The 13,980-nt window shown below is 38.9% G+C and overlaps 1 pseudogene; it reads left to right on the forward strand.

Moving 5' to 3' along the window:
* The first annotated feature begins 4,386 nt into the window (after positions 1-4,386).
* Positions 4,387-11,258, forward strand: LOC143671864 (uricase pseudogene; annotated as a pseudogene).
* Positions 11,259-13,980: the final 2,722 nt, after the last annotated feature.

Here is a 13,980-nt window from a genome sequence, read left to right on the forward strand (position 1 = left end):
ATGACAGCCCTAGAACTTATAGGCATAACCCTCTCAAATTGAAATTATCCTATTTCACATGATATAACCACTATCCTAAATAGGGTATTTATCATTCTCCTACATGACTTCCTGCTCGTGTTACATATATATGCAGTGATCATATGCATTTCCTGTAATACATATATATGTGTATCCATTATCAATAGCGTGTTTTCGATGTGTTTAAGTTTCATATACCTGATATCATAATGTTTGTATCTTTTTGGAACTAGCTTTTCCCTTATTCATTTTTCCATTGCCACCACTCAAATCTTTGCCCCTGATTGGTCTTTTCTGTGTCACAGGCCCCGGGGAATTTTGGTCTTTTCCCAGTCCAGCTCTTACTGTCCAGTTCAGTTTACCTGTAACAGTCTCATATTAGTGAATTAAGCTTGGCCCTATCATAGGTTAAGCTCAACGTTTCCCCCCCACTGCTCTAAACCAGAGATCCTCAAACTTCAGTGTGCTTCAGAATCACCCAGAGAACTTGTAAAATCATGCTTGCTTGTGGTCTGTCTCCAGAATTTCTGACTCAATATATCTGCACTATGTATCTCTAACCTGTTCCTGGGTGATGCTGATGTTGCTGGTCTATAGCAACCCAGTGGCACCAGCTAGCCTCCATGCAAGCCGGGTCATCCATTAGATTCAATAACATGCAGTAGAGGCAAAAATCTCCATTTGTCTCTTTACAGAAATGTTTATAACTTGATATTTTAATTTGTTTAGGGTTGCAATAAAAGAATTTATCCAGGCTTACCAAATGACTGAAAGTGATTCCTTTCACGATGGTAAAGGGGTCGAAAACAAAATTGAAAGACAGACAGATATGAGTCAGTGATACTTATCTAAAAAAAATCCTGCAGCTTATTCATTTCAAGTGAACTTTATTTTAACATGAACAAATGCTGTCAATATATCTGAAAACACAAGAGTAAGTCAGATGTCAGCAAATATCCCTTTATGGGTGATGAAATTTGGAACAAAACCAGGGTTGATAAAATTTCCACAAGCTGCTGAAACCAGAACATCACAAATCTATGAAGAAAAAATTCATTGTTTCTTTCTCCATGCATGTCTTTCTATGCTTTCCAACTGCAGGATGAAATAAGAGAAAGTTAATCATTGTACATCCCTAACATGCAAGTGGCTTCCTATATCGAAAAAAATAATCAATCCTATGTCTGTTGTCCCAACAGGAGAAACGTTGCCTTTCCCTCTTTTAATCCAGAACCCTGGGTATAATGGTGCTCTAACATCATCCAATGGCTTCAACCACCTGATCACACCCACCTTGCCTCCCTCTTGCCAAATACCAAATTGATAACTTTTTTTCAGAGACCATTCTGGGGTTTAAATAGGTTTTTCCACCTCAAAAGCCTGTGTGCAAAGCCTGTGTGCCTTCTATAAACCATACTCTCTTAAGCTTCCAGATGCTTAGTTTCCATAATTGTAAAATGAGAAAGAAAATAATGAGAGAATGAAAAGGAAAGATGAGACATATTAGAACTTAATTACCAATTCCATAATAATAATCTCACATGAGTACTTTTCCTTTCTTTTGGCTGACATATGAAACACAAAAATTTACAACTGAATGAATAGTTAGGTATCAATCATTAAATATGCCCCTACTTGAAATTCTTAACTTTTTACAATGTTGTAAGTAATTACATCCTCAAAGGCACTGTCTCCTAGTTAGTAGCACAGACTATCCCTGCAGTCAAGGCATGAAGCCCAGTCACTTGAGCAGCTTCTTCTGGTGATTACTTTCTCTACAAATATTGGGCTTAGCTACTTGTACTGATCATTTTCTCACCAGAAATAGTCCTGTGGCTAAAGCTCAAGGATGCTGTAGCTGTGAATGAAATATATTTCAGAACATGCTGCCTTCCTTGTTATTTAATATACAAATGCATGAACAGTAAACTGGTTTTTACAATTAACATTAAAATGTGTTTAGTTAGAAAAACTTTAAAAATATTTAGCAGTTCAGTAATGATCAGGTGATACTAAAGGCGATACACACATACCTAGATTCTCTGGAGCTGCCCTCTCCTGGGTCCAGATCCTTTAGGGCCTTCTGGTTCTTCAGCTTTGTCCTTTTCTTTCTCCTCCTCACTTTTAGCCTCTTGGTCATCTTCATCAGGATTTTCATGTTCATATTTACTTGCTTCTTTAGTGAAGAATAAGACAGCCTTTGGGACCAGAAGTTCACGGAAAAAGTATCCCAATTTAAAATCGTAGCAGTGTCCATTACTCTACCCTCAGGAGACCAGAAGGATAGAAGTAGTTAAAAAAGGAATAGCTGGCACATTTCTACTCGTTGACACAACACTTTTGTTGTTCTCACAGTGACGTGGTTTGATAGCTTTCACGGAGACATTTCCCCCTTCCTTCCAGTAAATCTCACACCCTGTGCTACTGACTATTTCTGGCCCACGGGAGAAAAGAGATCAGAATCATCTGGATCTGATTGAATTTGGTATGTTTTGGTCAAAACCTCATTGAAAAAGAATTCATTTGCCTCAAAGACAAATTCTAGGGTGAAGCGCAATGGTTCTTCAATTCCTGAATATTTTATTTTCACATCTTTTAAGTGCTCCAGTATCAGTTCATCATTTTCTTGGATCAATTTACCAAGAATAGCTACATTTTTAAAAGCTGTTAACCAAAAATGAGGTATGCCTTTTGTTTGTGCTTTTCCTTCAGGCTCTCTTTCAATTTCCTCCCAAGCTCCTTCCTGAACACCTACTTGGCAGCAACATTCATCTTCAGTGGGCTCATATATTGCATTGATAATATAAGCCTCTTATCAAACAGAGGTTGGTAGAGTGCAGCATACTTTTCTCAAGATTATAAAGGTCTTTATAGAATTGGGCTTCCACTTGTGCATACTGGGCCTGAAGTTTTCTGAGAGCTTTGACCCTCTGCTGAACCATTTGAGGCAAGCGCTGAGTATGACCTGTATGTGAACTGGCTATGCCAACAGAGGCTCTAAGAGCATAGGAACCTTGCCTCCACTCGCCAGCATTGGTCCCCTTATAGGATAGGTCCCTGGATCCTGAAACTCCACAATATCAGCCAATGCCTCACTCTTTAGGTCCTTGGATTCTGCTGTAGGTGCCTCAGCCTCCTGGAATACAGCCCGTTCTTCGGGTTCCTCAGGTTCTGACAGATTCTCCCCATCTCGAGCTTCAGCTCTGTCTCGCTCATTTCCTGACTCTTGAGGTGCAGGTCCCTCTGCAGGGTCCTCTATTTCCCTACGGGTGCTCCTTAACACCAAGGGAGTTTGATAGTACCAGGCATGGATACGGCCATGATAATAGATACTGCGTAGAAGAGAACGCACCAGATCCCGGAACAGGGACCAAAGCCGTTCCAGAAGGAGGGCCCTTGTGACAACCTCGGTGTCCTCATTTACATCTTCCTCTTGGCTGTCACTGTCCTCCACTTCCTCCTCATTGTCATCTTGCTCCTCTTCATCTACCTCCTGGTCATTCTCCAGATCCTCCTCCTCCTCCTTTTCCTTCTCCTCCTTGTTGTCTTCCTCCTGGTATTCTATTTCTTCATTATTGTCCTCCGAGCCTTCATAATCCTCCTCTTGCGCCTCCTCCTCCTCCTCCTCTTCCTCTTCTTCCTCCTCCACCTCACCGTCCTCTTGCTCTTCCTCCTCCTCCACCTCACCCTCCTCTTGCTCCTCCTCCTCCTCTTCCTCCTCTTGCTCCTCCTCCTCCTCCTCTTCCTCTTCTTCCTCCTCCACCTCACCCTCCTCTTGCTCCTCCTCCTCCTCTTCTTCCTCTTGCTCCTCCTCCTCCTCCTCTTCCTCTTCCTCCTCCTCCACCTCACCCTCCTCCTGCTCTGCTAGCGTGACGTCTCTATGCTTCTTGGATAATGAGAGGTCCTTCTCCTGCCCAAACTCTTCTTCCCAAATGGCTTCTGCGATCGCCTGGGAAGCCAGAAGGCCAGCGGCTCGCACGATTCCGGCTGCCCCTTCGCCAAACTGCACGCTACCCTGGGCAGGCCCAGGGTTTCCACCCACCCCGCCACCAGCTCCGTCATGGCAAACAGGATCCGGGTCTCGCTCTTCTGTGGCAGACATGGTAGGTGTGACTCACCAGTCAATACCTCAACCCAGGCAGCAATTAGACACGACAGAGAACATACCGGCCACTGAAGTGCAGCCTATGAGAAGAGGCCGTTCGGCATCAAGGCTTGACTCGAGGCAGGGGTGCTGGAGTGGGGGTGGGGTGACAGAGGAGACGAGCATAGAAAGGACAACGGTCTGCGAGTGTTCCTCGGAAGTCCCAAGATAGGAAAGACTGACCTCCGGGCAGAGAAGAACCCACCAACGTTGCTCCGGAGATGGTGGTAGACCAGGTAGGAAGGATTCTGACGGTTGGGTGAGAGGGGCGGGGCCAGGAAGAGTCAACAGTGGGCCCCACGTCTTCGTCACCTTCTCTCAGCTCATTTGCTGAGAAGTTAAGATTGACATTCCCTTAGTCCAATGAATGACCACGGTCCTGAGCTTAGGAGTTCCTGGTTTGCTTCCATTTACTTTGAGCCCACGCGATGTTTTAGGCCCACGCGAGTTTTGTCTCCATAATTTTACCGTTGTCAGCCAATCGAAAGTCTTCCTATATGGCAGCATCCTAGGGTATGGGAAATGTGATTTGCTTCCCGGTTTCCACCTGAATATGGCTTATGCTTGTGGAGAGTCGTACAGATTTCTCTAGTGCATGTCTCGGTGCCTAAAAAAATCTTCCCCTGGGACAGAGAAAAGAACTTAGACTTTTTAACTTTATTAAAGTTACCCAGTAGAGAGCATATACATGTGAAATAGATGCAGTCAAAATGGAAGATTGAAGAAGTGTTAAATACAGGAGATGAATGGGTGTTTAATAAATTCTGCCAACTTCTATTCACGCCTTCATTGAATTAACAAAGAAGAATTTTTTTAAAGGTGAGTACAGGAAACATTAAAAGGACATGATTCCTAGGATGCTTTCCCAATCAGCTGTCTAAAACTTTTGTGCATTCAACCATTTAGCCAAGATAACATAATTCTTACAATCAGGGAGTCATAAATTATTTTTTACTTATCTGAGAAAAAGTTTTGTAACTCTGAAAATAATTTTTGAAATTAAAAAGCACAGAAAATTACTTAAAATATCATATTTAAGAAAAATGAAAATAATCCTTGTATCACTCCAGAAAAATTTCAAAGTTTTTAATTTTGCACCCAGCCCCACCTCAAGAAAGGAGCATGGTGTTCTTGCAAACCATTGGTTTAAAGTTTAAAGAGAGTGTAGAAAACCTCTAATCCAAACTCTTCATGGGGTTGACAAAATTACCAGAGAAGTCCAATCCAAGATGTACATTTCGTGTCAACACACGTTCCTTGATATGGCCTTGGTCAATTATCATTTCTGGGTCTCAATCTGTCATGTAAGGGTAATTTATACCTTAGCTGCTTCACAAGTTTTCTCTAAGAATCCAATAAGATAATAGGTGTGAAAGCCCTTCTCATACTGTTTAGTGGTATACAGGTATAGAGTTTTATCATTTCAATAATAACTTTGCCCCCATTCTTGAATTATTGAGCAGAAGTTATTGATTAGTATCTCGGGCCTTCATAGTGAACCCTCTAATTTGGTTTTGAGGAATAAATTTTTTTTCAGGCATGTAGGGTTTAAACATTTCTTCGCAGGCTGATTATGTTAGAGTGCATGCCCTGCATTTAGTAATGTTTAGAGATAGGGCAATGGGATTAAATGGGATTGTATTTCGGATAAAAATTTTGAAGCAAGTTTTGCTACTTCCATTTGCGCTCCAAATTGCTTAATGCTTCTAAATTAAAAGGTTTTCATTTTTTATGTTGCCAAAATCTAGAAACATTTTCAATGTTGACCTTTCCTTTCTTTTCCTTCTAACCTTACATACTAGTATCCAAAGAGAAGACACATTTTATTCTATATGTTTTTCTTGTTTGAAGGTTGTATGAAATTGTATTTCCAACTCTTATTTTCAACCCCTTAAGCCACCTGGAGGAAATGCTTGTACATGGTGTGAGATAAAAATATCAGTTGTTTTCATTTTAAAAGCTAACATGCAGCACCATTTGTTGAGTAATCCTTCCCCTCTCTTCTAATATTGTGTCATGCACTCTTTATCTTAACACTTCCACAGGTAGAAGTTCCCTTAATATTGAGTCCAAGCCCATTTTTTCTTAATAAACTTTATTTCTAGAATTGTTTTAGGTTTACAGAATTTTTGCATAGGGAAAGTACAGAATTCCCGTATACTCCTACACAAACACAGACTTTCCCCTTGCATTAGCATGTACATTTGTTACATTTGATGAACCAAAGTTGCTTCACTATAATTAAAGTCTTTAGTTTACATTAGACTAGCTGTTTCTATTATACAGTTGAGTAGGTTTTGCCAAATGCAAGCTGTTATGTATATATCTTTACAGCATCATACAGAATGCATTCGGTGTCCTTAAATTGCCCTGCTCCACCTCTTCATCCCCTACCCCACAAGAACCCTGGGAAAACACTGATCTTTTAATAGTCTCAATAGTTTCACCTTTTCCAGAATTTCATATAGTCGGAGTCATACAATTGATAGTCTTTTTTAAAACTGGCTATTTCAGTTTGCAGTTTAGATTTAACTTTCCTCCATGTCTTTTGGTGGCTTAATAGCTCATTTCTTTTCATCACTAAATAATATCCCATTATGTGGATGTGCCGCAGTTTGTCCACTCAGCTATTGAAGGGTGTATTGGTTGCTTCTATTTGGAATAGTTATAAATAAAATTGCTATTAACATTCATATGCAGGTTTTTGGGTGGACATAAGTTTTCAGATGCTTTGGGTAAATACCTAGGAACACAATTATTGGATCATGTGGTAAGCCTTAAGTTCAGCTTTGAAAGAAACTTACAAATGGCATTCCCATCGGCAATGAATGTGTTCTTCTTGCTCCATATTTTAGTTTGCTAATGCTGCTGGAATGCAGTACACCAGAAATGGGTTGGCTTTTATAAAGGGGATTTATTAAATTACGAGTTTACAGTTCTTAGTCCATAACAATGTCCAACAAAGGCATCCAGAGAAAGATACCTTGCCTCAGGGATGGCTGATGCTGTCTAGAACACCTGTGTCAGCTGGGAAGGTACATGGTGGCGTCTTCTGGTCCTTTGGCTTCTTGTTTCAAACACTTTCCCCAAGGGCAGTTTCTTTCTACATCTCCAAACATCTCTGTTTATGGTGGCTCAGAGCTTTTTCCAAAATTATTCCCTCTTAAAGGACGCCAGTAATTGGATTAAGATGCACCTTGAATGGGTGAAAATACATCCCCTGGAACCCAACTAATCAAAACGTTCAATTCACAAGTGGGTGGGTCACATTTCCCTGGAAACAACTAAATCCAAAAGATCTTACCCAAACACTAAGTCTGCCCCACAATTGGATAAGAGAAAGAATATGGCTTTTCTGAGGCACACAACTGTCTCAAAGCAGAAAACTTCACATCCTTGCCAGCACTTGGTGCTCTCATTATTTTGGATTTCAGCCATTCCGGTTGTTGTGTACTGATCTCCCATTATTATTTTAATTTGAAATAACCTAGTAATATGTAATGATGCGCAAGTTTTCATATGCTTCACTGCCATTTGTATATCTTCTGTGATGAAGTATACAGCTCTTTTGCCCATTTTAATTTGGATTGTTTCTTCTCATTGTTGAATTCTAAGTATTCTTTTAGTACTTTGGATGCAATTTCTTTATAAGATATGGGTGCTGCAAATATTTTCTCCCAGTCTGGAACTTGTCGTTTCGTTTTCTTAACAGTGCTTTTCTCAGAGAAGAAGCTTGACATTTTAATGAAGTGAAACATCAATATTACGCATTCATGAATCATTCTCTCGGGTGGCATCTGAGATGCAATTGCCGAACCCAAAGTTACTTAGATTTTATCATATGCTATCTTCTAGATGTTTTATAATATTCATTTAACATTTAAAATATATTGTAGTAATATATATATACAGATCTGTTTTTTTTTTCATTTTAACCATGCTCAAATGCAAAATTCAATGGTATTAATTACATTCACAACATTGTGCTACCATCAGAAGCATCCATTACTCAACTTTTCTGTCACCTCACCAGAATCACTGTACCTATTAAAAATAGCTCCCCCTCCCTTCCTCCCCTTCTCCTCCTGGCTCCTGGTAACTTGGAACCAACTATCAGTCTCTATGAATTTTTAATATTTCATATAAATGAGATAATACATTTGTCTTTTTGTGTCTGGTTTATTTCACTCAACAGGATGTCTTCAAGATTCATCAATGTAGTAGTATGTGTGATGGTTTGAAGCTGTATGTGCCCTAGAAAAGATCATGTTTTTAAAGCTAATCAATTCCTGTAGGTGTGGACCCATTTTGAGTAGGATCTTAACTTGTTGACGTGTGACCCACATCATTCAGGGTGGGTCTTAATTCTTTAACTGAATCCTTTACAAGGTACAAAGGACAGAGAGAAGAAACAGAAAATATCCCCAGAGAACCTCACAGATAAAAGCCAGAGAAACTTAGAGAGAACACACAGGAAACAGAGGAATCCACTGAAGCAGGAAGCAATGAGACCTGGAAGAGAAGGGAGAGACCAGCAGGCATTGCCATATGCCTGGTTATGTGACAGAGAAGCTGAGGATTGCCAGTAGCTGGTCTTCAGGGAGAAAGCATTGCCTGATGCTGCTTTGATTTCTACATTTTCATGGGCTGAGAATCGTAAGTTCCTAAATTAATAAATCTTCATTTTAAAAGCCAACCCATTTCTGGAATATTGCATTTAGTTAATTTTAGCAAACTTAAACTGAATGCATCAACAATTAGTTCCTTCTTATGGCTGAATAGTATTCCATTGTAAGTCTATTCTATATTTTGTTTACACATTCATTGGTTGATGGACACTAGGGTTTCTTCCATCTTTCGGTTATTGTGAATAAGGTTGGTAAAAACATTGGTGTACAAATATCTGTTCAAATCCATGCTCTCAGTTCTTTTTGGTATATTCCAAGAAGTGGGATTGCTGGGTCATATGGTAATTTGATGTTCAACTTTCTGAAAAACCAACAAACTAATTTCCACACTGGTTGCATCAATTTAAAATGCCACCAAGAACAAACAAATTTTCCCACTTCTCCACATCATTGCCAGCAATACTCATTCTCAGTTTTGAAAAGCAAATAGTAGCCACAATAATATACCAACACACTCTTTTCCCAATTAACACAATTGGGACCCTGGTCAAAAATTAGGTGGCTGTATATGTATGGGTTTATTTCTGAGGTCTCAATTGTAGTCCATTTATCTATATGTCTATCATTATGTCAGTACCATAATGTTGTGATTATTGTGGTTTTGTTATAATTAATTATTTTATTAGAGAAGTTGCAGGCTTACAGAAAAATCATGCGGAATGTATAGTATTCCCGATACCCCCTCACATGTTCAATTTTCCTTAACATTAACGATTTGCATTAGAATGGAACTTTTGTTACAATTGTCGATAAATGGTTTATAATTATACTATTAACTGAAGTCCATAGTTCTCTTAGAATTTACTGCTTATTTTGTACAGCTCTATGGTTTTTAAAAATATTCTAATAACAAACATACAACTTAAAATTTCACATTTTAACCACCTTTAAATATACAATTCAGTGGTGCTAATTAAATTCACGAGGTTATGCTACCATCAATACCATGTATTACCAAAAAATTCCCATCACCCCCAAAAGAAGTCTACATCCGCCAAGTTTAACTCCTCACTCTCTGTCCCCATCCTGGCCTCTGATAAACTGTACTTTAGTTTCCAAATCTATGAATTTGCGTATTCTAATTTCTTTCCTATAAATGAGATCACAGAATATTTGTCCTATTGTGTCTTCCAGATTCCTCCATGTTGTAAAATGTATCATCATTGCATTCCTTTTATGGCTGAATAAAATTCCATTGTATGTATATACCACATTTTCTTAATCTGTTCATCTATTGACGGACTCTATGTTTGCTTCCCTCTTTTGGAAATTGAGAATAATTCCACCTTGAACCACAGTGTGCATATATCTGTTCAAATACCTGCATTGAGTTCTTTGGGGCATATACCTAGAAATGGGTTTTCCCAGTCCTATGATAATTGTATATTCAAAGTTCTGAGAAACCCCAAATGGTTTTCCACATTGTATACACAATTTTTCATTCCCACCAACAATGAAAGAGTGTCCCTATTTTCCACATCCTCTCCAATATTTCTTGTTTTTATTTTTAATGATAGCCATTCTAGTGGGTGTAAAGTGGTACCTCCTTCTGTTTTTGATTTGCATTTCCTTAATAGCTAGTGATGTTGTATATCTTTTCAAGAGCTTATTGGTGAGAAATGACATAGCTGACACAGATGTAGATGCTTGGAAAACAATTGCTTCAGAGCTGACAAAGACAGGGGCAGAGTCCAGTAGAAGTTTCCATGTGCCTTCCCATGAGATGTTAAACAAGCGAGAACTTGGAGAGATCCAAGAGAAGCCAAGAGATGAAAGCCAGCCCCAGAGAGGCAAAGTGGTGAACCCCCACAGGAACAGAGGCTGAAAGAAATGGATCCCAGGTGCAAGGGACCAGCAGATGCCAGCCATGTGCCTTTCCAGCTGACAGAGGTGTTCTGCATGGCATCAGCCTTTCTTGAGTGAAAGACATCCAGTCACTCATTCTGAAATCAAATAACCCAAGGTCTTGAGAATGACTCAGTCTGGATTTGAAGGATTAATTAAGGATAAGTTCACCATCTTCCCCTAGGTGAATGACCAGTGCTTTTTTACTCAAGTGTACTGCAAATGGTATACTGCGCAGTACACCAGGGCAGAGACATGGACTTTGAGGCTACCTGGGATATTATTCAGGATATTGTCCTGGAGTAGCTCACTGCACCATATGACAAAGGTGAATACTCACCCCATGTCCAGAAGACCCTCTATGACATCCAGGTGCTCTCACTGAGCCGGGTTTCTAAGATAGAAGGTATGGAAATCAGTTTACCAAGCATTCATTACTTTAACATAAACATGTCCAAAATGAGACTGATAAGCTAGGAAAAGGTCTTGCTACCTTTAGACAATCCTCATATAGTAAAATCACTGGCAGAGTCGAGAGGAAGCTGTCTTCAAGGCTGTGACATTGTCCTGAATAGGAGTCTACTCTTGGCTGAGGAATCCCTTACAGCCACTTCTGTTTAAGACTACATCATGTACCCAAGCCAATTTTCAAAATAATAGATTGATTTATAGTGTTCATTTTCCTCCTGCATGAAATAATCTATTTCTTCCACTCTTAGCTCAGGAAGGTGTTTTGTATATTAATAATTCTAAAGTTCATTTTGTATGTGTCTGTTTGGAAACTACTGAGAAGTATCAGAACAATCATAAATCAATATTTCTTTTTGATTGTCTTGTGTCTTATCTTAGAGAAATGTTAAAGAATCAGTTCATTAAGAAAGTGAGCATGACTCAATGAGGGTGACACCAATTAATTTGTACATAGATTTAAGGAGCAAATATTCCTTGTTTTCATCTTAAATGATCCTAAAACTTTGCCTCTTGGTAATGCAGAAAATGTAATGAAAACGTCATATTGAAATATATCAACATTATCATTTCAATTAGACTGAATATTTGAATTTCTAAGAGTGTTCTAGCATACCATTGGAGGGTTATTTCTGTGTTTTATTACTTTTGTGATCTTAGTATATTAACTCATGATTTTACAACCCATAGAGAATACTTAGTACATGTTGAAGAATTGGAAAAAATGTAAATTGTTTTTCTTTGAATACTGCATTATTTTTGCAGAAAGGATCACATTTTATAAATGCTAAGTCAATGTATAGATAGATGGACACACATATATGATGGACAATATATATGAAAATATTAAGGATGATTAATGGATGGTGGGATTATGAGTGATTTTAATTTTTTGTCATGTGCTCTCTGAATCTTTCAGATATGAACACTTACTGCTTTATAATCATACAAATATGTTATGATGATTTAAAGATGCATACAGATTTGAAGCATGAGAATATCAGTTAACTAACTCTACCATTACATACATACCATAAAGCTTCATAAGTCATCATTTTAGAAACCCTTGCTGAAAATTTGTCCAAATATACATTCTAGATAAACTTCTTAAAGAATGTTACATTCTATAAATGCTTACATATGAACACTTAGCATTATTTGATATTTCTTCTGTTTCATTTAGTCTTTAAAAAAATTTTTATTGTATAGTATAACATATATAAAAAGTAAAGAAATAAAAAAGCAATAGTTTTCAGAGCACTCTTCAGCAAGTAGTCACAAGATAGATCTCAGAGTTTGTCATGGGCTACCATACCATACTCTCTTATTTTTCCTGCTAGCTGCTACAGAATATAGGAGGCTAGAAGATTTAAATAATTTTTTATCACCACAATCAAATTTTTTCTTTCTTTTTCTTGTGAAAAATAACATATACAAGAAAGCAATACATTTCAAAGCATGTCACCACAATTACTTGTAGAACATATTTCAGAGTTTGACATGGGTTACAATTCCACAATTTTAGGTTTTTAATTTTAACTGCTCTAAGATCCTGGAGACTAAAAGATATATCAATTTAATGATTCAGCAATCATATTCATTTGTTAAATTCTATCTTCTCCGTATAACTCCACCATCACCGTTGATCTTTCTATCCTTCTCTTAGGATAGAGAAGGATATCTTCCATCCAGAAAGAATGACCATTCTAACTTTTTCATGTTGGAAGGGGCTGTCAATAATACAGGGTAGGGAGAATGAACTAGCTGATGCTCTGGAGAGGCTGGGCCCTTTAGGATTCAGGACTCATCTGGTCCGGGGACCCATCTGGAGGTTGTAGGTTTCTGGAAAGTTTCACTAGTGCATGAAACCCTTATGGAAGCTGTCATGGTTAGGGACAGGTGTCAACTTGGCCAAGTTGTGGTACCTGTTCATCTGATTGGGCAAGCACTGGCCTGTCTGTTGCAATGAGGACATTTCATAGGATTAGGTCATGATCACGTCAGCTACATCCACAGCTGATTCCATTTATAATCAGCCAAAGGGGAGTGTCTTCTGCAATTAGTGATGCTAAATCCAATCATGGGAAGCCTTTTAAGGAGGACTCAGAGGAGACAGTTGCATTCCTGCTTTGGCTGGTGAGCCTCTCCTGTGGAGTTCATCCAGGCCATCCATTGGAGTCATCGACTTCGCAGCCTGCCCTGTGGATTTTGGACTCTGCGTTCCTATGGTCACGTGAGACACTTTCATAAATTTTATATTTGCAAGTGTTCCCTGTTGATTCTGTTTCTCTACAGAACCCTAACTAATACAGAAGCTTATATATTTCCTTAGATGTTCTTTAGGATTGGGTGGAATGGTCCTGGTTGGGGTTTGGAGGTTATGATAGGTAGCAACGTCTAACTGAAGCTTGCATAAGAGCAACCTCCACAGTAGCCTCTCGACTCTATTTGAACTCTCTCTGCCACTGATAATTTATTAGGTCCACTTCTTGTCCCCCTTTTGTTCAGGATAGAATTGTTGGTCCGGTAGTACCAGTGCCAGATTCATTCCTGGGAGTCATCTCCCATATTACCAGGGAGACTCACCCCTGGATGTCATGTCCCATGTAGTGGGCAGGGCAATGATTTCACTTGTAAAGTTGAGCTTAGAGAGAGTGAGGCCGCATATGAGCAATAAAAGAGGTCCTCCAGAAGTAACTCTTAGGGATACCTGTATTTAGGCTAAGTTTCTCTGCTACCTACATAAGTTTCACAACAATAAACCTCAAGATCTAGGGCATGGCCTATTGGTTTGGGTGTTCATAAAGTTTGACA

The sequence above is a fragment of the Tamandua tetradactyla genome, chromosome X (assembly GCF_023851605.1).
Source record: "Tamandua tetradactyla isolate mTamTet1 chromosome X, mTamTet1.pri, whole genome shotgun sequence".
NCBI lineage: Eukaryota > Metazoa > Chordata > Mammalia > Pilosa > Myrmecophagidae > Tamandua > Tamandua tetradactyla.